The 27,557-nt window shown below is 36.3% G+C and overlaps 1 pseudogene; it reads right to left on the bottom strand.

Annotated features, from left to right (window-relative positions):
• Positions 1–16,706: 16,706 nt before the first annotated feature.
• On the bottom strand, positions 16,707–17,657 carry LOC126061055 (olfactory receptor 150-like; annotated as a pseudogene).
• Positions 17,658–27,557: the final 9,900 nt, after the last annotated feature.

The following is a 27,557-nucleotide window of genomic DNA, read 5'->3' as shown; positions in this document are numbered from 1 at the left end:
CTGGCCACTTATGTGGGTCCTGTTAGTTTGTCAATTTCCCTTTCAAAAGGTATTATCCAGAAATTATCAAAATGTAACATGTAATCTGACTACAGCTTCACGTTTAACCTGCCAGTTGATACCTTCAGGCCTTCCCTGACTTGATAATCTTTGGTCATGTATGTCATACACAAGATTTTGTCTAGAAATATGTTTCTTTCTTTTGGGAGATAATACTAGTTAAGAACACGAACTTTGGAGCCACATGAATTGTAGCTCAGGTCTTTGTCCTGCCCTTTACTGACTGCATGACACAGAAAAAGTGACTTAATCTATGTAAAAGTCAGTTTCCTTATCTTCAAAATGACACTAATAACAGTACTTATGTCATGAGTTTATTGTAAGAATTAAATAATTTAACGTGTATGTCTGAAATATTCTAATTATGTAGGAAATATTAGTTACTATTAGCACTTTTCCTAACATGAATTCAATGGTATTTCCAGAAAAATTATTCTAGACATATCTTTAATAATTTTCTGTAGCCACAGTAAATTTTCTAAGAGGAACTTCTTCATTTTCTATCAAGTCCCCTTTCTTTACATGACAATGTTTCAGCTCTACACTTCTCTGGATTTCATTTTTTTGTTTGTTCGTTTTTGCATCTGAAGAGTGTCTAAGAATCACAGCTACTCTCCAGTGCCTTGACCATGATGCTCACAAATAGTACTGTCCAGTATTGTCCACGAAGCTGACAAATCAATAGCCTGAGCTATGGAGGATGAGGCTGATGACAGCCTATTGCTCTCAGAATAACCTCATACTGTCTGCTACAGGGACTGCTTTATCAGAATCATCTTGCTAATTGTAATCCAAAACATTCATTTCCTTATGTGTAAGAACAAAATTGTAAATACTCCAACATGATGGTTGGAACCAGAGCTCTGAAAAGGATTGGATTTATTCATTGAAATAGACATTGCACTATGAATATGTGGAGCACTTAACATAAACTAAAGTTATCCTTTCACTCTGGCTATCCTTGCTTTAGAGCCCTGGTGACGTAGTGGTTGAGATTTTGGCTGCTAATGAAAAAGGTCAACAGACCGTACCACCAGCTGCTCCTTGGAAGCCCCATGGGGCAGTTTTACTCTGTCCTATAGCGTTGCTATGAGCAGGAATCGAGTCAAGAGCAAGTTTTTCTTCTTCTATCCTTTCTTTATGCAGCTATACTTATAAGAATCATATTCAGTCACAGAAATACTGACTAAGCAACTAAAATAAGATTTGACTTGAAGGCATACAGAGGCTAGTTAGAAGTTCAGTTAGAAGGCTAGACTAAAACATGTCACCAAACAGCAAACAATGGAAGACTCAAGTGTAAACTTGAATCACAAATTGAATGTCAGGTCATTCACCACGTGCTTTTAGAAGTCAGAGAAGGCAGCAAGGAGAAAGTATCAATTCAGTTTTGAAGACAAAGAAATAAAAGTTAAACAGGATATAGAAATCATAATTTTAAATAAATGGAGTAAAGTGATTATAAACAGGATGTGGATGAAGCAGTGTGCTTGTGGAACATGCAGGCTGTTCTGAGGAGAAAGAGCTTTTTTTTTTTTTCCTGTAGAATAATAACAGATGAAGTGGGTGGCATCTGGTAGATAGAGCTTTGAAAGCCATATGGAGTAGCTTTGACATGAAATTAATTAATTAATTAATTTTCATCTTCTGGTAAACATCAAATTCTTATTATGTGTCAGACAATAAGCTGGGTGTCGTGAGAGACACAAAAATGAGATAGGCATGGATTGTATTGTCAAGATGTTTACTCTACAAGGAAGGAAGGAGGCATTCACTTATTTTTCTAATTCTATCTTTGTTGTTCCCTCCTTGGTCCTCGGTTTACTCTCCCCTAACTCTATATTTGAACGCAGAATTTCTCTAAAATTAATTCCTTCTTTGAAGAACTATGAAGAATAAATGTAACCATAATTAGTTGTTTCCACTTTATTTTCTAGACGTGATATTAAAATCTGCATTGTTGGAAATCAGGAATGAATTGACTTGGAAAGAGAAGCATTTCCGAATGATGAGTCCTAAGTATCTATGATGATAAGCTTACCTATGTTTTTAAGTAATATAGTTCTTTAGGGTCTTATTTTGTGATTTTGAGTGTTTGTGTGTTTTGTTCTTTGGTTTGTTTTGGATTATTTTTACTTCTTCTGTCCTTTCTGTTTTTGGTATCAGTATATGCTAGTCTCATTAAATGAGTTGGAATGTGGTCCAATCTCTTGTATTTTCTGGGAAAGATTGTGTGGAATTGATGCTATTTCTTCTTTAAATGTTTGAAAAAATTGACCAGTGAAATCATCTGGGCTTGTAGGTACAATTTTTAGAAGGTTTTTTGTACAAATTCAATTTTTTTTAAATAGATATACGGCTATCCAGATTTCCATGTCTTTTAGGATAAACCTTGATAATTTTTGGCTTGCAAGAAATTGGTTTTCATTTATATAGTTTATCACAAATTCAGACTTAATGTCAGGTCAGTTTTGGAACATCTGCCATCCTGTTTGTATTTTTCCCACACGTGGACCACCTCAGGGCAAATCTGGGACTGTGGCAGTGCTATATCCCATATTATCAAATCTCTTAGTTTTTTTTTTTTTTTTTAATGGTCAGATCCATGAATGTACACCTTGGGAATGTGCCCAGGAGTTCATAAACAAACTTTATGGGATCACAGATTTTTACCTCTCAACTTCTAGAGAGCTCCAATTTTAGCTCCCTTCACTCACCTTCTAGCTGGAAAGTTGGAACTTCAGTTTTCTCACTCAGCTTCACATTTCTGTGATAGCATCTGCCTTTAAGGACAAAAAGGCAAGCAGGGGGTAAACAGAGAAAATGCAACAGGGCTTCTTCTCACTTCCTTGAAAACATGGTTGCAGGCACTTGCCTAGCTATCATTGTCCTCACTGCCATCACCACAATCACTGCTCTCTCAGTATTACCTGGTGAGAGGAAGGGGGCGGGAAATGGACAAACACACAAGAACTGAGGATTTCGCTCACTTTCTCTGACCCTTCCGTTACACGTCTGTCAGTTTGCCATACTATGGGGGCTTGCGTATTGCTATGATGCTGTGATGCTGGTAACTATGCCACTGGTATTTCAGCTGAGCTTCCAGACTAAGACAGACTAGGAAGAAGGATCTAGTGTTCTACTTCTGAAAAAAATTGGCCAGTGAAAACGTTATGGGTATCAGCAGAACATTGTCTGATATAGTTGGTGGAAGATGAGCCCCTCAGGTTGGAAGACACTAAAAATCATCGTGCTTGGTAAGGGAGATGATAAGTGAAAAAGAGGAAGACCCTCAATGAGATGGATTTACACAGAGGCTGAAACAATGGGCTCAAATGTAACAACGATTGTGACTATGGTGCAGGGCCAGGCAGTGTTTTCTCTTGTTGTACATAGAAGTCACTAGTGAGTAGCAAATAACTTGACAACACATAATACCAACAATAACTCTGACTTTGTACCCCCTTTTTAAACTCTGTAGATGAGAAAGAGAGGGCTTCTATTAGAGATATCTCTGTGTGCAAAAAGTGTACAATTTTGCATTTCAAGCTGCCTTTGAGTTCAGGGCAGAGGACACTGGAATTTAAAAAAAGAAAACAAACAAACAAAAACAGGACATTCACTGCTGGATTGTCCTTAATTTGAATCTGTTTTTTTTTTTTTTTTTTTCTTTCCAATCTCCCTGCTACTATTTACCTTTCAGAGTCTTCAGGTAGCAGCTTCATGCATTCAGCATGAGGAACCAGGTAGAGTGCACTTTCTCCATCCTATCCAGAACCAGGTCTTTTTAATGTTTTTAATGAGCAGAAATGTTTAACTTATATAAAGTTTAATTTTTCTTTTCCAATAAATTCAACATTTTAGATAAAATATACAAATTCCTTAAAAAGCATAAATTTCTAAAACTGACAAAAGTTGCAAAAGAAAAATCACATTAGTCCTCTGACCATAAAATAAATCGAATATGTAATCAAAAAGTACCTATAAAGGAGACTCAAGGCCAAGAAGGTTTTATAAGAATTTTCAGAATAAATAAGGTCAAGCATAAGCATTCTTTTACAAAATAGAGCAGGAAGGAACACATAGCCGTTCATTTTATGAGAGGAGTATAATTCTGATTCCAGAACCTGACAAAGATATCACAAGGAATAAAAATTAAGACACTGTGTCTTTAACAAAATATTAGCAACTAGAATCCTGTAATACACAAAAAGACCAATACAACATGACAAAGTGGGATTTATCCCACTAATGCAGTTTGGTTACCGCTTGAAAATTAGTGAAAGCAAATTAACACTGTAACAGAATAAGGAGAAAAAAAAAACACAAGTAATCATCTCAATAGATGCAGGAAAATAGCATAATATTTGCTGGTGAAATAGATTGATGTTCCCTTAAGATTAATAATGTTTTGTTTTGTTTTTTTCTATTGCTAGTTTTATTCAGAATTGTACCAGAGAGCCTTGCAAATGTAACCCCATTTCCAGCTGCCATGGAGTCAATTCTGACTCATATTGACCCTATAGGACAGGGTAGAACTGCCCCATAGGGTGTCTAAGGCTGTAAATTTTTACAGAAACGGACTGCCACATTTTTCTCCCATGGAGCAGCTGTTGGGTTCAAACTGCCAGCTCTTTGGTTAGCAGCTTAGCCATTAACCACCGTGCAACCAGGGCTCCTTGCAAGTGCAGTAAGGCGATAAAAAGGGGAGGGGTATAAAATTGGAAAGGAATAAGTAGAACTTTGCTTTTGCAGGTGACGTGATTTTCTCCATAGAAAATTCTAAGACATTTACAATGCACCTACAAAGTAAACAGATAAATTTAACGAAACTACAAGATACAATGTCATTATGCAAATATCAAATATATTTCTATATACCAACATCAAACAATGAGAAACAGTAACATATGAATTCTCTTTATAATAACATCAAAACCTAACAGTAAATATAAGAAAAGAAATGCAAGACTTTAACACTGAAGACTATAGAACACTGTTGAGAATAATTAAAGGAAACCTGAATAATGGCAGACAGAGCTATAGCATATTCATGGGTTTGAAGGTTCAATAAATTAAGATGCTTATTTTTCCAAATTCATCTATATATTTTAAGCAATCTCAATTATCATCCTAGTAGCTGTTTCATTTCTGAAGAGAAATTGGTGCAGACTTTGAAATTGATACTGTAAAAGGATCTAGAACAGACAAAATAATGTTAAAGAAGAACAATGTTGAAAGACAGGCTGCCTGACTAAAGATTCTCTGTGAAGCAGCCGTAAACAATGCAGTCTGAAAGTGGCATAAGGAGAGTCAACTAGATCAATGAAATAGAAGAGAACATCCAAAATAGGCCCACTCACATATAGTCAATTGATTTTTCACCAAAACCTCATAACAATTCAGTAGGAAAAGAAAATTCTTCAACAAATTGTGCCAAAACAACTCAATAGCCGTATGGAGACAAAATGAACCCCAACTTTGATCCCAGATGCTAAACAAAAATTAATTTGAAGTGGATCATAGATACAAGCATTATAAAAAATGAGCTATAAAGATTCTAGAAAAAAACCGTATTCACAACCTGATAACATAAATGTTGTGGTTGGCTCTTTTTCCCTTACCTCATTTTATAAACTTTTCCCATGCTGCTACATAATTTTAATAGTCAATAGTACTGAGAACCTTATAATATTGTATTAATTCAATATGCTATAATTTACCTAGTAAGTTATCCATCTCTGGCTATTTAAGCTGTTTCCTTTTCCTGTTGTTTTAGAAATGAGCTGGCGTTATGTTTTGTCCATTGGAATATCCTAGAATCATAATTTTCCAACACAAAACTCATTGAGTCAAAGTGCATGAACATATTTTTCTTGATTCTTTTTTAAAACTATTTTTCTAAACTATGCACCAATATATTTTAAAACCTTGAGTGAATCATTCCACTTTATTCCTTTGTGCTTTCGTTAAGCTTGCTTACTTTCTTCCTCCCTTATTCTTCATTTAATATTAATTTAAGGTTTAGTCTTCTCATTGGAATTTTTTTCCCTGATATATTCACTAAATTGAAGTACATAGCACTCTTCGGCGCTCTCGTGAAATACATCCATTCACATAACATTGCAATAATCTCCTTGAGGCCATGGCCAATATCTTATTCAATTTGTAATCACAGTTTCTATTGCTGTTTAAAACAAAGAATAGCTACTCAATAAATACACGTTGAATGAGTGAATGAATAAAGAAATGCTTCCATGATTTTTAAATTTTGCAGGGTTTCTATAGCCTGGCTAATGTGTATTTTGATTGTTTAGTATTATTTCGCTAATTGAATATTTGATAATACGTAATTCATCTTCCTCCGATTTTTGAGTTCCTTCTGTGAACCCAGCACATGTGAAGAGTAACATACAGAAATCAGAAACACACTCTTGACCCTCACGGGGCTCAGAAAGCACAATATAATGTACCATGAGCAATAGCATGGTATTCACCATCTACAGTCAGAGCATAAAGGAAACACAGCCTGTGTATCTTGTGGGAATCAGGGCAGACAGACTTTCTGCAGAGGAATTTTGACATATGAAAAAGGAATGTATTGCATTCCAGAGGATGGGGGCAGCATATCCAAAGACACCAAACGTGATAGGTTATGTACTGGAGGAATGAAAAATAAATTGGTAATTTGAGAGTGTAAGGATGAAAGTGAAAATAGATAGAAAATAAGGTTGTCATTTAGATACAATCAGATTATAAAAATCATTGTATATATATTAGAATTTAGATTCTACTCTAAAGTTAACAGGAAGACAGTGACAGATTTTACAGCAAGGAAGTAAGATCATATTTACTATCAAATAAATAGTAAAACTTATTTTTAAAATATTTAACTTTATTCAGTAGTTTTACTACTTAAGATCAATTTTATGAGATTACAAAAATAATCACATGTATTAATTATAAGGAATTCATTAAAAAATGCACACTAAAACAAATGCTCACAATCCAGCTAATTAGATATAACTATTTTTGATATATGGCCCTGGTGGCATAGTGGCTAAAGTGCTCAGCTGATAACCGAAAGGTCAATCATTCGAACCCACCAGCTGCTCTTCGGGAGAAAGATGTGGCAGTCCACTTTCACAGAGGCTTAAAAACAGGGTTGTAAACCATCTAGGGCATTTCTACTCTGTCTTATAGGGTGGCTAGGATTCGGAATTCACTAGAGGGCAGTGTGGGTTTCTTTTTTTTAACATCATTTTTCAATATTTCTATTATTTCCAATTTTCCAAATCTTATCAGTAACATAGTAAAAAAACACCTGTGTACATAAATATTTATGCAGATACTGGCATGTCTTCCAAATTCTCAAGTACCTTGCAAACAAATTTACTTCCCCATCCCCACCCATCCAAACACTAGCACCGTCATGATCCTTAAAGCCAGGGAGAATCCTTACTCCCATGTGCTAAGATTGGAGATGGTTTTACTTCCACCGGGGGGACACAGCACTGTTTGCAGAGCACAGATGCTTGGAAGGAGAACTTTATTTTCATTAGTTACTGACATATTAGACTGTATCACAGATCCCACATGCTGCCTGAATCTTCACTATCTGTAGAAGTAATATAGGCTAAGGAGGAAAGAAGGTGACCATACTGGCCATCTTAGTGAAGGGAAACAAATCAGAAGGGACAGGGAAGATTTGAAGAGACATCTGTATGCCTCATTCTTTTAAAGTACAAGCCTAGAAAGCAAGAAGGTAAAAGTGAGTTCCACATTCTTGATCAGCCCTTCTTCCACTCTTCAGTCAGCTCAGGGCTTGCAATGGGGACTGCACACACTGATTTACTTTCAGTTTGGTGGGGTAGGTCACAAGTGGGGTCACTGGGACCATCCAGGCATATATCCTTCCTATTTTGAATTCTCCTGTTGTGATAAAAAAAAAAAAAAAAAAGGTTTATCTACATGCAGCCCATCGTTTTTCTCACATTACAGAAACCTGAGACTCTAAAGAGAGATTAGATCCTATGACTGACATATCTGTCCACGGGAAGTTCCAAATTCTCCAGCTCCGAGGGCTGCTAAGAATCAAAACATAAGAAAATGTTTTGTGACCGCAGCTTGAAGATGAGCATAAATCTATCTCAGTTTCAATATAAACTTAAAGTGTACTATCTAAAATCTAAGATATTCTGTATTTGTTACTTCCCTTTTACCTAAGTACTATTGTAAATAGAACTTCAAGGAAACATGAAGGTTTTCTGTTCTCTAAAATGAGGCATTCAGTTTAGCCACACTGGACAGAAGCATTTTCCAGTGGTGACCATTGGTTCCATAATTGTCATGAACACTATCATTCAGTAACTAATACCCAAACCAAACCAAACCCACTGCCGTCGAGTCGATTCCAACTCATAGCAACCCTATAGGACAGAGTAGAACTGCCCCATAGAGTTTCCAAGGAGCACCTAGCAGATTCAAACTACCGGCCTCTTGGTTAGCAGCTGTAGCACTTAACCACTACGCCACCGGGGTTACCAGTAACTAGTAATTTTTATACAAGTCAACTCAAACTACTTTATAATTTTCCAATATAATTTAACAATATAGATTGGATTCTCCAGGAAATTCCTAACTTAAAATATTCTGTTTCTATGTTAGTCCATGCTTGGCACATTATGCTTGATCCAAGACCCTGGCGACTCTGGGTCTTGGTATTGTTCCTACCTGATACAATGGGGTCAACTTCTACTTAATATCAAGAAGTTCATATAAAATAAGACCAGAATGGCTCTATAGCAGTATATATGATATTGAGTTTCACCAAATTGTAAGAAGGGTTTGAGGTACACTACAAACTGTGATAAGCAGTTATATTTAGGATGCCATGAATATTGCATCAGCTATCAGGTAGGAACAATACCAAGACCCAGAGTCACCAGGGTCTCGGATCAAGCATAATGTGCCAAGCATGGACTAATACAGTACAGAATATTTTAAGTTAGGAATTTCCTAGAGAATCTAATCTATATTGTTCAGTTATATTGGAAAATTATAAAGTAGTTTGGGTTGACTTGTGGAAAAGTCAAGTATGAAAGGGAAATATTGTTGTTGCTATTACATACCGTCAAGTCGATTCTGACTCGTAGGTACCCTACTTACAACAGGATGAAAAACTGCCTGGTCCTGTGCCATCCTCACAATCTTTGTTATATTTGAGCCCATTGTTGCAGTAACTGTGTCAATCCATCTGGTTGAGGGTCTTCCTCTTTTGCTGACCATCTACTTTACGAAGCATGATATCCTTCTTCAGGGACTGGTCCCTCATGATAACATGCCCAAAGTATGTGAGAAAAAGTCTTGCCATCTTGCCATCCTGGCTTCAAAGGAGCATTCTGGTTGTACTTCTTCTGAGACAGATTTTTTGTTCTCGGGGCATTCAGTGGAATATTCACTATTCTTCCCCCAACCCCATAATTCAAAGGCATCAATTCTTCTTCAGTCTTCCGTATTTATTGTCCAGCTTTCCCATGCATATGAGGCAATTGAAAATACCAAGGCTTGGTTCAGTGGCATCTTAGTCCTCCAGGTGACATCGTTTTTAAACTCTTTAAAGAGGTCTTTTGCAGCAAATTTGCCCACTGCAGTAAGTCATCGGATTGATTGCTGCTTCCCTGGATGTTGATTGTGGATCCAAATAAAATGAAATTCTTGACAACTTCAACCTTATCTCGGTTTATTATGATTTTGCTTATTGCTCCTGTTGTGGGAATTTTTATTTTCCTTATGTTGACGTACAATCCAAACTGAAGGCTATGGTCTTTGATCTTTACCAGTAAGTGCTTCAATATCCTTCACTTTCAGAGAGCAAGGGCATGTCATTCGATATCACAGGTTGTTAATGATTCTTCCTCTAATCCTGGTACTGTGTTATTGTTCATATAGGCCAGCTTCTTGGGTTATTTGCTCAGCAAACAGATTGAATAAGTATGGTCAAAGGTACCACACTGATGCACACATTTCCTGATTTTATAGTACGCAGTACCCACATTTTCTGTTTGAATGACTGCATCTTGATTTGTGAACAGGTTCCTCATGAGCACAATTAAACTTTCTGAAATTCCCATTCTTCAAAATGTAACCCATAATTTGTTATGACCCACACCGTCAAATGCCTTTTCATAATCAATAAAATGCAGGTAAACATCTTTTTGGTATTCTGTGCTGTCAGCCAGGATTCATCTGATATCAGCTATGATATCCCTAGTTCCACGTTCTGTAATGAATTTGGGCTGAATTTCTGGTAGTTCTCTGTTGACGTACTGCTGTAGCTGCTTTTGGATGATTTTCAGCAAATTTTATTTTCATGTGATATTAATGATATCATTCAATAATTTCTGTATTTGTTTGGATCACCTTTCTTTGGAATAGGCATAAATATGGATCTCCTCCTGTTGGTTGGCCAGGTAGCTGTCTTCCAAATTTCTTGGCATAGATGAATGAGCACTTCCAGAGCCTCATCCATTTTTTGAAATCTCTGAATTAGTATTTCATCAATTCCTGGAAACTTGTTGTCTGCCAATGTCTCCAGCGCATCTTGGATTTCTTCAATTGATGGTCTCTTCTGCAGTCAGCCCTTGGACTTGTTCTGACAAATGATTTTGAGATTTTCCTCTTCTTTTTCCACAGATGTAGTTGATTAGCTTCCTTTGTATCCCATCCAGCCAAGTCCACATGTAGAGTTGTACTTGATGTTGATGAAAAAGGTATTTGCAATGAGGGACTCATTGGTCTTACAAAACTCTATCATGTGATCTTGGGCATCATTTCTGTCATGAAGGCCATATTTTTCAACTACTGATCCTTCTTGTTTCCAGCTTTCATATTCCAATCTCCAGTATTTATCAATGAATCCTGATTGCAAGGTCAATCAATTTCAGACTGCAGAAGTTGGTAAAAATCTTCACTTCCTCACCTTTGGCCTTAGGGATTGGTGTGTATATTTGAATAATAATTGCATTAACTGATTTTCCTTGTAGGCGTACGGATATTATTCTGTCACTGACAGCATTGTTCTTTAGGATAGATCTTGAAATGTTCTTTTAGACAATGAATGCAACGTCATAGTTCTTCAGTTTGTCATTCCCAGAGTAGTAGACTGTATGATTGTCCAATTCAAAATGGCCAATACCAGTCCATTTCAGCTCACTAATGCCTAGGATACTGATGTTTATCCTTTCTATTTCATTTTTGATGATTTCTCATTTTCCTAGATTCATATGTCAGACATTCCATGTTCTAGTTATTAATGGATGTTTGCAGTTGTTTCGTCTCATTTTGACTCCATCTTGACTCCATCACTTCATTAAGGTCGACTCTACTTCGAGAAGACAGCTCTTCTCTGGTTGTCTTTAGAGTGCCTTCCAACCTGAGGGGCTCAACTTCTGGCATGGTATCAGACAGATGAATAAATGCAATAATAACAACAATAGTAATAATTATAGTTGTCTCCATTAGGCACAAACTTCAGGAAATGTTAAAGGACATCTTCTCACAAAAGGAAAATACACTGAATGGATATTTCTATCTACACAAAGTAATAAAGAATGGCAATTATACACGGAAATATAAAAGACATTTCTGTCAACCTGAAATTTCTTTAAAAGGTAAATACAAATGAACAATTATAACAATGTATTATGGGTTTTATAACATATGTAGACGTAAAATTGAATAACAACAGTAGTACAGATCATAGGAGGAGGGAAGTGGAAGTCTACTATAAATTTCCTATATTGTACATGATGGTATGATATTTTTTGAAGATAGGCTAAGTTAAAGTGAAAAAACCTTTACCAACGACCAAAAATAAAAACAAGGTTATAACTGATAAGCCAGTGTTTTTAATGTTATTTTCAGGTGCCCACAAGCTGATTTCAACTCATATCAGCCCCATGTGATAGAGTAGAACAACCCCATAGGATTTTCTTGGCTGTAGTCTTTACAGTTGCCTATCACCAAGTCTTTCTCCTGTGAAGCCGCTGGATGGGTTTAGCAGTTTAGAAGCCAAGCCCTTAAACATTTGTGCCACCAGGACTTCTTGATAAACCAATAAAACAAAAACTATATTTTTTGAAAATATAAAGAAAGGGAAAAAAAAACCTACTCTTTTTCCATCACTACAGTAAAACTCTTTCAAATATCCTTTCAGAATAATGTCAATTTTTCCATAAAAATAAATTCAATTAATTGTGAATCATTCAGTTCCCTTAATATTATACAAATGTGTGTATTTTCTATATTCTGATACATTATTCCAATTTCTTAGTTACTGATATTTTTGCATATTTAATGTCCTTTTACTTTTCTATTGAATAAAGAAATGTGAATATAACACCATTCACCCTTTAAGTCTGAATGCCCACCAAATGACATTGCAAGCCAAGCAGTAAGTATTTAATCCTATTTATGCTAAACTTTCTTGATCCATTTCTACTTGCTACATACAACACTGCCCCCATTCCATTCTTGTCTTTGTTGGTTCCAGACTTTTGAATGTGGCAGTCGACTCTGTACAGCTTACAGCTTTGGAAACCCTATGGGGCATTTCTACTGTGTCATATAGTGTCACTAGTTGTGAAAATCAACTCTACAACAATTGATTTTTTGTTTTTTTTGGACTTTTTTTTTACATGTCTTCAAAAGATTGAAGTGAAACTAACTGCTGGAAACCATGGAGAGATAAGTTTTGTTTCACATTCTAGCAGTCAGACACATCCAGAAATGAAATCAGTTGCCTTAGTGTGCAGCCATGTACTCACAATTAGAACTACTCAAGCATAGCCTGAATTATCACTTAGCATTTATATTGTTCAAGGACAAAAGCACTCAATGGAACACTGGATATATCATCTTCAATACCTCTTTCAATTCCTGTATTTCATGATTTTATAAATTTAATCAGACACACAATGGTTAAGAGCTCAGCTGCTAACCAAAAGGTTGACAGTTTGAATCCAGTCCAATCCCAATCTTTGGAAACCCTATGGAGCAGTTCTGCTCTGTGCTATATGGTCGCTACGAGTTGGAACTAAGTCGACAGCAGCGGGTTATTGTTAGACAGCCCTGCATTCAAATCTCAACTCAACATATACTTGCTGTGTAACCTTGGGCAAAGTATGATCACTCTCTAAGCCTCTGGAAAAAAAAAAACCAAAGACGATAATATCTATGTCCTGGATGTGGTGTGAAAACTAAATAAAGCAACACCTGGAAGGTATTTAGTACAGTAATTAGCTGTTGGCAAGAACTTCATCAATGTTAGTGTTGCTTCAATCACAACCTATTGAGTTTCTCTCTAAAATATCTTTCATTTACCCAACATTTTCATTTCCATAATTATGGCCAAGATTTATTTTCTTAGCATGTCTTTCCTGTTTGTCCTTTTTACATTAACAGACATAATACAGAGGTTCACAATTGTTTCACTGAATATTAAACTCTTAAAAGTCATCAATATTCTCCATGATTTATAATGTTCAGACCAATTTTCATGCCACCCAAAGATTTGTATCATCTAACAACAAATTACTTTTACTATAAATTTTTTCTTTTACTTCCCAACAAACATTGCATACTTTGGCTATTCCACAAAAGGGTGTTTGGTAGGCTCTTGGTTTTGACTCATCACAGTTCCTCAACTTTCTTCTTCTTCCAACTCCTCTCTCTATGAAATCCATTACAATATTTAAGGCATCGCTGAAGGACCAAGTTAATAAGACCATTTTCTATATATCCATGAATTTGTTTATGTTTATAGTTAGCACTTAACCATTTAATTCTGTATTACTTATCATGATTTATGTACTGGTTTTTCTTCTTCCCTAGACTGTCAACTAAAAAAAGGACCTAGCTAAGTGACTTGCACATAATGAGTCTCAATAAAAACATGCTAAATGAAATCTCTGAAAGAAGGTTAGACATAAGTTAACATAGACTAAATATTAAAATGAACAAAGCTATCTCTATGACTGAAGTGAAATGAGTAAACAAAAAATGTGTGCCATAATTTTATAATGTAGAGGACATGGAGATGATAAGGAAACCTGTGTGTATGCATATTAGAGTGAGGATGCCATGGATTGAATTATATCCCCCCAAAATATGTGGTATAAATTCTAACATCTTTGCCTGTGGTTATAATCCTAGTTGGAGATGGGTTGCCTTTGTTATGTTAATGAGATAGGATTAGAGTAGGGTGTATGTTGAGTCAGTATCTTTTGAGATATAAAAGAGATTAAGCAAGAGAGAGGAGCAGAGATAGCAGAAGAGAGATGCCAAGTCACAAGAAGATCACCCATGAGCAGAAGCTCAGGAAACACAAGAACCTTCCTCCACAGCCAACAGAGAGAGAAAGCTTTTCCCTAGGGCTGTCAGCCTGAATTTAGACTTTTAGCCTCCGAAACCGTGAGAAAATAAATTTCTGCTTGTTAAAGCCAACCACTTGTGGTATTTCTGTTACAGCAGCACTGCATAACTAAGACAGAGAACAAGTGGAGACATATAACTAGTTACGTTCATCATTAAGTACATTCGGAGGGAGGCTAGAGCAGAAGACTCTAAGATTTTAAAAGTCAAAGACTGGGATTCAAACATAAATATCCTTCTTCCTAAAGAGTTCAGCTCTGTACATTTTTCTCCTTTGTTCTGGACGGGAAAATTATTCTGATGATCCTGGTGGATAGCTCTGAATACTAATGTCGCAGTACTCTTTGATGTTGAATGAGGCATAACCTCAAAGTCTCCTTTGGCAATTGTTATAAGTCACTGGTCTTGATCTCTTATAATACTGATGCCCAAGGCCCTTTGCATCGGTTGGTTGATATGACATAAAGAATTTATTCTTTGGGTATAGATGCTATGGGTCTGACTAGAAACAAACAATTATAATGACCTCTCGCTAGATTCATATCTCACAAGTATCAACTCTTGGGAAAAGAAACAATTAGAATTTCCCTTTTTCACCACTGGGTCTCAAGTATTTAATATTCTCACATAAGTGTAATTTATTGCTCTTGTTTCATTATGGATCTCAAACAAAGATGTGATAGATATTGTTAGAGATCCAGTAGGCTTCATGCTAAGCTATTTAAGTTTTTAAATGTTCAAAATTTCAGAAAATATTGAAGATACAGATGAAATATATTTTCTAAAGTGATTTTCCACAGGGAAAATAAAACAACCTAAGACATAATACTTAAAAGGGCTTCCCCTCCCCCCCAATGATCCAAACAATTAAGCTTGGAATATTTTAATTTGGAGGCTGAATGAAAGCATCTTGCAGATATTGCTTCGAGTTCCTAACATGCCTACCATGGAGAGTTAATAACTTTTTTTCTTTTAAAAGTAAAAGAGAATGGTTTTAAAAGACTGGAAACATATGCGTTATAGAGATTATTTAAATTCTCTATGAAGACTGAATTACATTATTAGGTATAAAATTTATATTTTTAAATATTGATTAAAATATTTATTAAATGTTATCTTATTATCATACAAAAATTACAATAGTAAATAGAGTAATTGCAATAATTTGCTTAATTGAGTTTACCTTAAATGTTTTAATTAATGACTGATGTGGCCTTTAATCTATTTATTTTGAAGCCATTTTTGAAAATTAGAGTGAGAAGGGCACAAATGTAGTAACAAAATAATCCATAAAACCTGTGCAAAATTGTGCTTCTTAATAATTATATAAGAAGCCTTGGTGGCACAATGGGTAAAGCACCAGGCCACTAACTGAAAGGTCAACGGTTTGAACCCACCAGACATGAATAACTCATTGATATGATTTCAATGCATAGTCAAAAAATGTCACTTCTACATCTGTGATTCTATAATATGGGCAAAAAGAAAAATATTTTAGAAATAAGGGAAAATGAATATAGGATTCTCCTGGAAATGGAGGTGGCAGTACAATACTAAAACTATGAAGAAAAGCATGTTGTATAAAAACATAAGTAAAAATACACATAATATATTCAGCCATGATCGGTCTATCGACCTCTTCCACCACAGAGTTACCATCTTGTGGGCAGGAATTATGTCTTACCATCCATCATTTGCCCCCATATTTCTTAATACAGTTCTCTGTACTTAGTCACTAGGTAGGATTGACCTTTGTAGGTTTCAAATGGTTAAAAATTATTTACTTTAGAGATCAATTTTTTTTCCTGAAAAATTTGTACACTTATTAGAAACAAGGGCCAATACACAAACTATTCAGAAGATCAAAGCATACACACCAAACAGATCATTTGATGAATTATGACAGCTAAGTCTTATCTAACAAAGTGCCAAATCCCATGTGTTTAAATTATAACCTCCCCACATGAAGGCCCTTGAAGATTAAAAAAAAAAAAAAAAAAAGATTAGCTGTAATATGGGTTCCTAAGGGTGACTTCTGGGACTTTCTAGAATTGACATTGCCAGCCATGTGACAGCCCTCCGTGTGACATTATGAATCCAGTATTATCCTTGGGACCTGTCTTCCAAATAATCAAGTGTTGGCAATAATGTCACTAGTTCTGTACATATGTTGCAGTGTCTGGACTCCTTTCATACTGCAGCTTCACCAAGATTTATAAATCTTTGTTAATGCAAAATAGTCTTTTCTCAATGATTTTATTGAGAGCAACTTTGACATCCTTATTCCTCAGGCTGTAGATCAGGGGGTTCAGCATTGGCACAATAATGGTGTAAAACAGAGACGACACTTTGCTTTGGTCCATGGAGCTGACATTTGATGGCTGCAGGTATATGAACGCTGCAGAACCATAGAAGATTGCAACAGCCAAAATGTGGGAGCTGCATGTGCTGAAGGCTTTGGACCTGCTCTCAGTGGAGTGAATCTGTATAATGCTGGCAATGATGGAGACATAAGAGCCAAGGATGGTCTATGTTGGTGCAAGAACATTAAATGCACTGAAGCACAAAACTACCACTACATTTATTTAAGTGCTGGAGCAGGAGAGCTCCAGTAGTGGGAAAACATCACAAAAGTAATTGCTGACTATTCTGGCCTTGCAGAAAACCACTCTTAGCATGCAACCTGTATGAGCTGTGGCACCAATCAAGCCCATCATATATACCTCAACTACCAACCGGGAGCAGACCTGATAAGACACGGTGACATTGTAAAGCAATGGATTACAGATGGCAACATAACGATCATAAGCCATCACAGCCAGCATATGACCTTCTGACACAATAAAGAAAATGAAGAAGTAGAGCTGAGTCATGCATTCAGGGTAGGAGATGTTGTTCTTCTCTGTCACGAAGTTCACCAGCATTTTGGGGGTAATGACAGTGGACTGACAGAGATCAATGAAGGACAAACTGCTGAGGAACTAGTACACGGGAGTGTGCAGGTGAGAACTGAGCCCAATGAGTGTGATCATGCCCAGGTTCCCCACCACACTGACCACATAGACTCCTAGGAAGAAAAGAAAGAGGGGCAGCTGGAGCTCTGGCTTTTCTGTTAGCCCAACAAGGATGAACTCAGTGACTATGGAGTAATTTCCTGTTGCCATTTTCTTCTGGGAATTTTATGGAGGAAGAGAAGAAGAAATTTGAGGTAGGTATTTATTTATGCAGTGTGAAACAAATGCAAGTCTTTTGTTCAGGTATCTCTAATTCTCTTCTCCTGTCTCTGTGTTGGAAGTTAAATACTCTGGGATTATGGGTCATGCAAATAAACACCAGATAGAATTATATCTTTTTGTTTGTTTTTATTTCTGTGTTTTAAGAGTGAGTCTTTGTACTAAACAGTCTCTGAACACCCAAAGATCTGTCTGTTCTGATAACTTAGAATATTGAGTGTTCTGACCCAGGTGGTACAATGGTTTAGCACTGGGCTCCTAACTGTAAGGTTGGCAGTTCAAACCCACCTAGTAGCTCTGCTGGTGAAAGACCTGAAAATCTGCTTATGTAAAGGTTACAGCCTAGAAGACCATATGGACTAGTTCTACTTTGTCACGTGGGATCGATATGAGTTGAAAAATGACTCAGTGGCACCTAACAACAGTTACAACAATAAAGCACCTTCGATGCCTTATTTGCAATCCTCTCAACTCTTCTGCAGAACAAATACTACCAGGAAACATGTACCTGTTACCATGAAGTTGATTCTGACTCACATGGACCTCGTATGTGTCAGAGGAGATCTATGCTCCACAAGGTTTTCAAAGACTGATTTTTTGGAAGTAGATCAGCAGGACTTACTTCTGAGGCTCATTAACCATTTGCACTATCCAAAAATTCCACAACAATTATTCGTATACTTATTTTATATATTAGGCTCATAAAAAAAAATAGTGGTTAAATATTTGCCTATAGTTAGGCATAGTATAAACAAGTGATCACCATACGAGAGAAGACCTCTCTGGCTCTATATGGATCCATCACCATTTCAGCTTCAGTTTCCTCTTCTAGCTAGTCATGTCTGCTCTCCTGTCTTACCTCTTTATCATTTCAGAGAAACTATTTACTGAAATTAATGTGAGGAGAATATTAAAGTATAAAAATAATGTATTGATCACTGATATAGGCTGGCTTCCCTTTAAAGAGTACCTTGTCTACTGGTAACAATTTAAAAATATAGAAATAGTGGCTCTGGGAAGTAACTGAATGGCTAGCATTAAGTATATCAAATTGAGCCCCACATCCAGGAAGGAAGCACATTTTCTAATGAGAAGTCAGAAGTTCCTATGACTGAATGTAAATCTCATTCATTCCCAAAATACCGTGTGCTACTTAACTCTTGTATAACCTGGTGTGGTCCATGACCCTTGGAGCTTTTGTTCCAGGGGACCATGGCTACAGGATGGAAAACTTACATGGTATTTTGACCATGTTGTCTTTGCATGTCATATGCATATTGTCTTGTTGTATTTCACACTCACCTTCAAATCAGATTTTTTATCACTCCCTCAGTGGCATTAAAAACCAAAGCAGAAATAATGTCTGTATCTCTGAGATGTAAGTTTTGAAGGAAGTTGATGAGTTCCTGGCATGGAATACTGTGATGACTGTTTTATGGTTCTATGTGAGGATGATGTTGTTTTTTGTTATAGGGTGGTGTTCAGGGCTTACCATGAGATTAGAACTGTCCAGGCATTTCATAAATATTATTTAATATATTCTCCCTAGCAACCCTATGTAGTATGAGCTTATTATTCCCATATCATAGATGAAAAAACTGAAACTTGAGAGACTTAAGTGAGTTATTCTCGGTGACAGTGGATTTTCAGTATAGTTTTGGATGGTGTTGTCCTAATAGTACAGATAAATTTGATATAACTATGTGAAACAAAAGTAATAGTAAAAGACTTGCACTAATACTTAAATCTCCTGGAAACACCATTTGGCTAAAGGCAAAGCATGTGTAAAGTACATGCTACATTAAAAGGACGTAAGAACTGGAAAAACTGTGATATTAATAATTAACATTCTTGTGTGATTCTAATTAGACCAGCATGTAGACTGAATCCCACAGTGGTGAATCTTACACTTGTCGTTTACCCATGCTCAGATTGCTCAATGAATGGCTGATGGATAAAGGGACATAATTGAGTTCAAAACTTGTAATTAATCAAAAAACCATTACCTCTCCCAAATCATCAATTTGCCAATAAATGTTTGCTGAAGGTATTTTTAGTTACACTGTGCAAGTGATACCTGAAAACAAGTAAATATAAAGCCAACATTGTACCTTCTACAGACTCCTCTGCTTTCATGTTCCAAGATTATTCAAGTACAACACTAATGGCTAAGGTTATTATAATCTCAATCTTTAATTTTCAAATGCTTACGGCGGTTTTTACTACTTTGTGGATTATTGTTAAAACTGAAGTCCTCTAAAATTTTAAATACATACATTTTGAAGGATTTTTTTGTTTGTTGATATATTTTTCTCTTGTTGTCAAAGCTTCTTATCTACAGGAGTAGAGTTTATCCATGAGTGTGAGGCAATCTTTCTAGAGTGAATGTTAGTCTTTAGATAACATCAGAACACTGCAAAATTATTATTTCAAAGAGATTTGTCTAGAGTTTAGTAATAGTACCAAGAAAAAATGGTCACCTTCTCAGGAACACAATTATTTGAGTTGTTTTGAAAAATAAAGTCAGAATTGAAATCATTAAAAATGTTGGTAGTTGATTAGATGTGCTTCTGCAAACAGTAAAAAATTATGTTAATTCTCCAATTAAAATGTCTTAGGGATTGGTAAATGTCTTTTATGGAGTTGTATCACTGCAGAGCTTCTCTTTGATACAATGAAGGCATTGATATGATGAATATATCATTATTTATAACTCCTAAGTTGTCCTTAGATATGTCATACCTTAAACAGTATAATAAATCTAACATCAAATAATAAGGTTTTTAGGACTGAAAAAATAAACTGCTTTATGGACTACAAAATTCTCAAAGCCACTATATTTTTTTTCTCTCTTTTTTAAATTTGTATCTTAGATGAAGGTTTACAGAACTAGCTTTTCGTTAAATAATTAGTGCAGATATTGTTTTATGACATTGGTTAACCACCCCATGACATGTCACCACTCTCCCTTCTAGACCTTGGGTTCTCTATTACCAGCTTTCCTGTCCCCTCTTGCCTTCTAGTCCTTGCCCCTGGGCTGTTGTGCCCCTTAGGTCTCATTTTGTTTTATGGGCCTGTCTAATCTTTGGTGAGTGGGAACCTCAGGAGTGGCTTCATTACTGAGCTAAAAGGGTGTCTGGGGGCCATACTCTTGGGTTTCCCCAGTCTATGTCAGGCCAGCAAGTCTGGTCTTTTTTTGTGAATTAGAATTTTGTTCTATATTTTTCTCCAGCTCTGTCTGGGACTCTCTATTATGATTCCTGTCAGAGAAGTCAGTGGTGGTAGCTGGGCACCATCTAGTTGAACTGGACTCAGTCTGGTGGAGGCTCTGGTAGGTGTGGTCTATTAGTCCTTTGGACCAATCTTTCACTTGTGTCTTTAGTTTTCTTCATTCTCCCTTGCTCCTGAAAGGGTGATACCAATGGAGTATCTTAGATGGCTGCTCACCAGCTTTTAAGATCCCAGATGTTACTCACCAAAGTAGAATGTAGAACATTTTCTTTATAAAGTGTGTTATGCTGATTGAGCTAGATGTTCCCTGAGACCATCTCAAAGCCACTTGAGACTTAAAAATTGTTAGCTATCACATTGCCAAATGCATGCTTAAGATAGTGGTAATGAAGTATAGTACATAAAATTTCCAAAGAAAATTAATGTTAATTTCATTTCAAAACCATATACATGAGATGGTGCTGGTACAACATAAGATACAAACATACCAAGCAATATTAAAGATTTAGTGTCTTGTTTTGTTTTTTTGTCATTCTACACCCTGTAGTAAAACTTTAGTGTCTGTCTTGTGTATTAAATACCTACCGTATAAAAACCATCTGAAGTTAAAATAATGTCTTTTGTAGGTTATTTTTTTTTTGCAAAGTCTTAAATCACTTGAATCATTTTTCACAAGTTAATACATCTTAGATATTTCAGAACTCCATTTTGTTTTCAAAAAGAGTTTAAAAAACTCTTATAGCTAAGAAATAGAAAGTTCCAAAATCAAGGAAAAATAACCTTAAAAATTAGGAAAAATATGTGCTAAATAAATCTGAGTGGAGCAGAGCTTGAATTTTTAACAAAAAATGTGTGTACAATATAAAACCAAAAAACTAAACCTACTACTGTTGAGTCAATTTTGACTCAAACGCCGTAAACTAATAAATAAACAGTCACCGTCAAGTTTACTCTGACTCATGGCAACCCAATGTGTGTCAGAGTAGAACAGTGCTCCACAAGGTTTTCAGTGGGTGACTTTTTGGGAATATATCACCAGGCCTTTACCCTGAGTCATCTCTGAGTGGATTTAAACCTCAAATCTTTTGATTAGCAGCTGAATTGTTTAATCATTTGCACCACCCAGGGGGTCCATGTATCAGGTAAAAAAAGGAAGTCAAACTCTTCACTGACAGATCAATTCTGACTCATAATGACTCTATAGGAACAGAGCAGAACTGCCCCATATTATTTCCAAGGAGCATCTGGTGGATTTGAACTACTGACCTTTTGGTAACTAGCTGAGTTCTTTAGCCACATTGTATCATAAATAAATTTCAAAATGATTTTCAGATATATTCAGTATGATAATATAACTCACATGTTTCCAGAGCAGGTAATAACCTGGGAACCATTAAGAAAGACATTCAAATGAGATGAGTCAAGTACAATCACACATATTAGCATCATGTTTCTCCTATGCTCCCTTCCACCTGGGCCATTATTCTTAAAACTGAAGAAAGGGTGCTTATCTTATATCCTCTCCTGGGTCATTTCACACTACAGCCTGCTTCTCTGCTGTTACCTGGCACCTATCTTGGATAATAGCTCTGTTGGTTCTTTCGCACCTTGGCTACTCATTATTTCCTGGAACTGATAGGACTGCTTCTGCTATCCTTTGTTTTTTTAAGGCCCCATTAACACATAACTGATGAATATAACACAATTTTATTAAAGGTTCAAGTATAAAAAGTTATTATACCATAGGCAGAATGCAACTGCAAATTGAATGTTAGAAAGCCATGGCCATGAGGAATGTATTACTATCACTGTCGCTCAGCAGCCTGAGTTTAGCTGCCATGCTCTCTTATCTTTCTACATCAATGATTGTAAATCGCTGAACTTGGGAAGGAGTAGTCCAGTAGATATGCATTTTTTGGTAACACAGTGCTTGAGAAATATATTTGAATTTAGAGCCTTTCAAAAAATGTGCATTTTTCAAACTACTAATCTCTGTCTTATCCCTTTATATATCTCTATTACCTCCTTGATCCATAAGGCATTCTAGTTTGTCACTCCTTGCTAGACCCTTTGTCATGGATTGAATTGTGTCCCCCCAAAATATCTATCAACTTGGCTAGGTCGTGATTTCCTTGTATGATTTTATGATTGTCTATCACTTTATCATCTGATGTGATTTCCCTAAGTGCTGTAAATCCTATCACTAAGATGTAATAAAATAGATTAGCAGTAGTTATATTGATGAGATCTACAAGATTAGATACTGTCTTAAGCCAATCTCTTTGAGATATAAAAGAGAGAAGCTAGCAGAGAGACAAGGGGACCTCATACCACCCAGAAAGCAGTGCCACAAGCAGAGTGCGTCCTTTGGATCTGAGGTTCCTGTGCTGAGATGTTCCCAGACCAAGGCAAGATTGATGACAAGGACCTTCCTCCAGAACTGACAGAGTGAGAAAGCCTTCCCCTGGAGCTGATCCTCTGAATTTGGGCTTGTAGCCCACTAGACAGTGAGAGAATAAATTTCTCTTCATTAAAGCTATCCACTTGTGGTATTTCTGTTAAAGCAACACCAGATGACTAAGGCACCTTTCTTGTAATTCTTTTGGGAACCAACTCTTCCTTGAAGGGACAAATGGCAACTCCAAATTTCCCTTTTCTTAACATACTGCAAAATTCCCTTTTCTTAATGTATTTTTGACAAGATTCCTCAAATTTAAATGATACTAAGTGTCAGCTGGATGTAAGACATTAGAAGTTGATGATACAATATGATGAGTACGTGCCATGCTGAAAAATCTTTTTTTTCATAAAAACAAAAACCCACAGCTAACATCATACATAATGCTGAAAGAATGAATACTTTCCTCCAAATATCAAGAACAAGAGAACAATGTTCTCTCTAGCCATTTCTATTAAATATTATAGTGGAGATTCAGGGAAGAGCAATTAGTCAGAAAATGAAATAATAGGTAACCATGTTGGAAAGGAAGAGACAAAACTATTAAAAGATTATATAAATTTGTGTATGGAAAATCCATAAAAAACGTATTGGAGCTAATTTAAAATTTCAGCAAAGTTCCAGCTTAACAATCAACATGAAAAATTCAATTGCATTTCTATATATTAATAATGTTGTTATGTGCAGTGTAGTCGGTTCCAATTCATAGCAACCCTATGTATGACAAAACAAAACACTGCCTTCTCCTGTGCCATCCTCACAATTGTTGTTATGTTTGAGCCCATTGTTGCAGCTACTGTGTGACTCCATCTCACTGAGGGTCTTCCTCTTTTTTTGCTGATCCTCTACCTTACCAAGCGTAATGTCCTTCTGTAGGCACTGGTCCCACATGATAACATATCCAAAGTATCTGAGATGAAGTCTTGCCATTCATCCTTCTCAGGAGCATTCTGGCTGTACCTCTTGCAAGACAGATTTGTTTGTTCTTCTGTCAATCCATGGTATATTAAATATTCTTCAACAAAGCCGTAATTCAAATACCACAATTCTTCTTTGGTCTTCCTTATTCATTGTCCAGCTTTCACATGCGTATGAGGCAAATGAAAAGACAATGGCTTGGGTTCATACCAGAAAATCTGCTGCCTTCTAGTTGATCCCAACTCATACTGATCCTATAGGACAGAGTAAAACTTCCCCATAGGGTATCCACGGAGCAGCTGGTGGGTTCAAACTGCCAACCTCTATGATTAGCAGCCTAGCTCTTAACCACTGTGCCACCAGGGCCTCAAGGTAACATTTTTTACTTTTTAGCACCTTAAAGAGGTCTTTTGGAGCAGATTTGCCCAATGCAATATTTAGTTTGATTTCTAGTATTGGCCATTTTGAATTGAACTATCATATACAAATTGAAGAGGACTGGTGTTGTATTTGTCTTCAAGAAGAACATCTTGAAGGAAATGACAAATTGAAGAGGACTGGTGTTGTATTTGTCTTCAAGAAGAACATCTCAAGATCTATGCTGAAATAGAATGATGTCAGTGATATTATCCTTATCCTTACAAGGAAGACCAGTTAATACACTATTATTCAAATTTATAAACCAACTACTAATACCAAAGATAAAAAAAAAAAAAATGAAGATTTTTAACTAACTTCTGAAGCCTGAAATGATCAAACGTACAATCAAGATGCATTAATAATTACTGGTGATTGGAATGCAAAAGTTGGAAACAAAGATGAAGGGTTGTTAGTTAGAAAATATGGCCTTGGTATTAGAAACCACATGGGAGATCCCATGATATAATTTTACAAGACTAACAACTTATTCACTGGAAATACCTTTTAACAACAACATAAACGGTGACTAAACAAATGGACCTCAAAAGATGGAATGCAGAGCAATGAAATCCTCTACATCTGTGGAAAGAGATGATAGAGAAGCTCAATATCATCAGTCAGAAAAAGGCCAGGGGTCACCTCCAGAACAGACCATCAATTGCTCGTATGCAAGTGCAAATTGAAGCTGAAGAAAATTAAAATAAGTTCATGAGAGCCAAAGGATGACCTTGACTATATCTCACCTGAATTTAGGGAGTGCCTCAAGAATAGATTTGATGCATCGAACAGTAATGACTGGACTAGATGGCACCTAACCACAACAACATCTAGAATATGTTAAGAATTCTTACAAGTGAACAACAAAAAGACAAACACACAATAAAAATATGAGCAAGAGACTTGAACAGGCATTTGCCTAAAGAAAGTATATAAATGGCCTGTAAACACATGAAAGGATACACAACATCATGTCAATAGAAGAATGGAAATCAAAACCACGACAAGACACCTCTTCACACCCACTAGGATGACTATAATTCAAAAGACAGGCAGTAACAAGGTCTGACAAGGATGAGAAGAAATTGGAATTGTCATACATTGCTATGCCCTAAAGGGTCAAGAAGAGTCAGAATCAACTCCATGGCAATGGTTTGGTTTTATTTTATTAATCATGAATTATCAATAAATTACTTATATGAGGCAGGCATATATTCTATTTAAAACTTCATCCTATATCTTTTATCAGAGAAGGAAATTGAGCAAATATAAAAATAAAATAAACATTACTTAAAACCAAACCAAACACACTGTCGTCGAGTCAGTTCCAACTCATAATGATGCTGCAGGACAGCATAGAACTGCCCCATAGGGTTTCTAAGGCTGTAAATCTTTACAGGAGCAGACTACTGCATCTTTCTCCCCTTGGGCAGCTGGTGGGTTCAAACTGCCAACTCCCAGCAGATGTAAGTGAGGTATCCAGTAATGTGTAGCCTGAGATTGGCTTTCCTCTGACTCCAAGATAGTTTGCCATATGCAGACAGCAACACTCCCAAGCTCTGGGTCAATTCTATACTTTCCTATGAGGAATTTAAAAATGTTTTTTTTTTTTTAGAGGACAAGCAGTTTGTATTTGGTTATGAACTGAAAGGCTGGTGATTTAAACCCATTGAGTGGTACCATGGAAGAAATGCTTGGCAATCTGTGTCCATAAAGATTAGAGCCAAAAAAGTCTATGTACCTCAGTTCTAGTCTGTAACACAAGGGGTGACCACAAATCACAATCAAATTGAGGGCAACAGGTTTACAGCATAAAACTGTCCATTCATGATCAAGCCAAACTTGCTGTGGCTCTTTTAACCCCCCAAATTATGACTTACTAGTTACCCTTTATAAAATCTCAATTTTTTAATTTTCTTTTTTTAAATCAGTTCCTTTATTTGACCTCTATTAAAGGAGCAGAGCTGCAGTATCCTCCCATTTCCCTGACTCTAATTCTTTGGCCAGTCGACTGTCTTTCCTGTATTCTTTGCCTCACAAGGCTGACCCACTAATAACAGCCCTCACCAGAGAAGCCCCGGTATCTGTTGTGCAGTCTTCGTAACTCTCACTGCAGATGTGGGGCTGTGATCTATTATCGTATTTTTACATAATAACAGGCACCTTTTACATTTTTTTGCCACCCATACCCTCCCCAACTGGAGGTATTTTGGAAACTACATTATGCAAATTTTTACAGAATTATGTTAAAAATTGACATAGAAGCACTTATGAAAATACCTCAGGGAAAGACAGTGGTTGGCAAGCAAACATAAAAGGCACAAGTTATTTGTGTAAAAATATGGTACATTTTATGGCCAGACCACTTGAAAACTGATCGTGGCACATGCTTTCAATTTCTGTTGCTTTCTGTTCTGCTGCCGTTTTTCACCACCTGTCTGTTTGAATGCCCTGTGACTGCTATTTGTGGAGGATTCACAAAATCACCTGTCCTGCGTCACTACTCTTACTCACCTAGAGATCAATGAATCCTTAGCAAAATAGTTGAAATACAAAAAAAAAAGGTAGTTTTCTGCCTTTGAATGCATTACAGGAAAAAATGAGTAACCATTTGACAGGTATCTTTATGAAATTCCAGTATGGTTGTAAGAAGGCTGAGACTTCATGAAGATTAAAAGGTTCAAGGACACATGGGATTCAGATACTCACCTTTTCCTGTGTGGAATGCTTAGGTGGGCACTCGTATGCTTTAGATCAAGTGCCCTCTGAAGGAAACAGCTCTTAGTAATGGTGGTGGCGGTTCAAAA

Source organism: Elephas maximus, chromosome 17, assembly GCF_024166365.1.
Source record: "Elephas maximus indicus isolate mEleMax1 chromosome 17, mEleMax1 primary haplotype, whole genome shotgun sequence".
Lineage (NCBI taxonomy): Eukaryota > Metazoa > Chordata > Mammalia > Proboscidea > Elephantidae > Elephas > Elephas maximus.
Note: the sequence above shows the minus strand (reverse complement) of the source record. Positions and strands in the feature narration are given on the sequence as shown.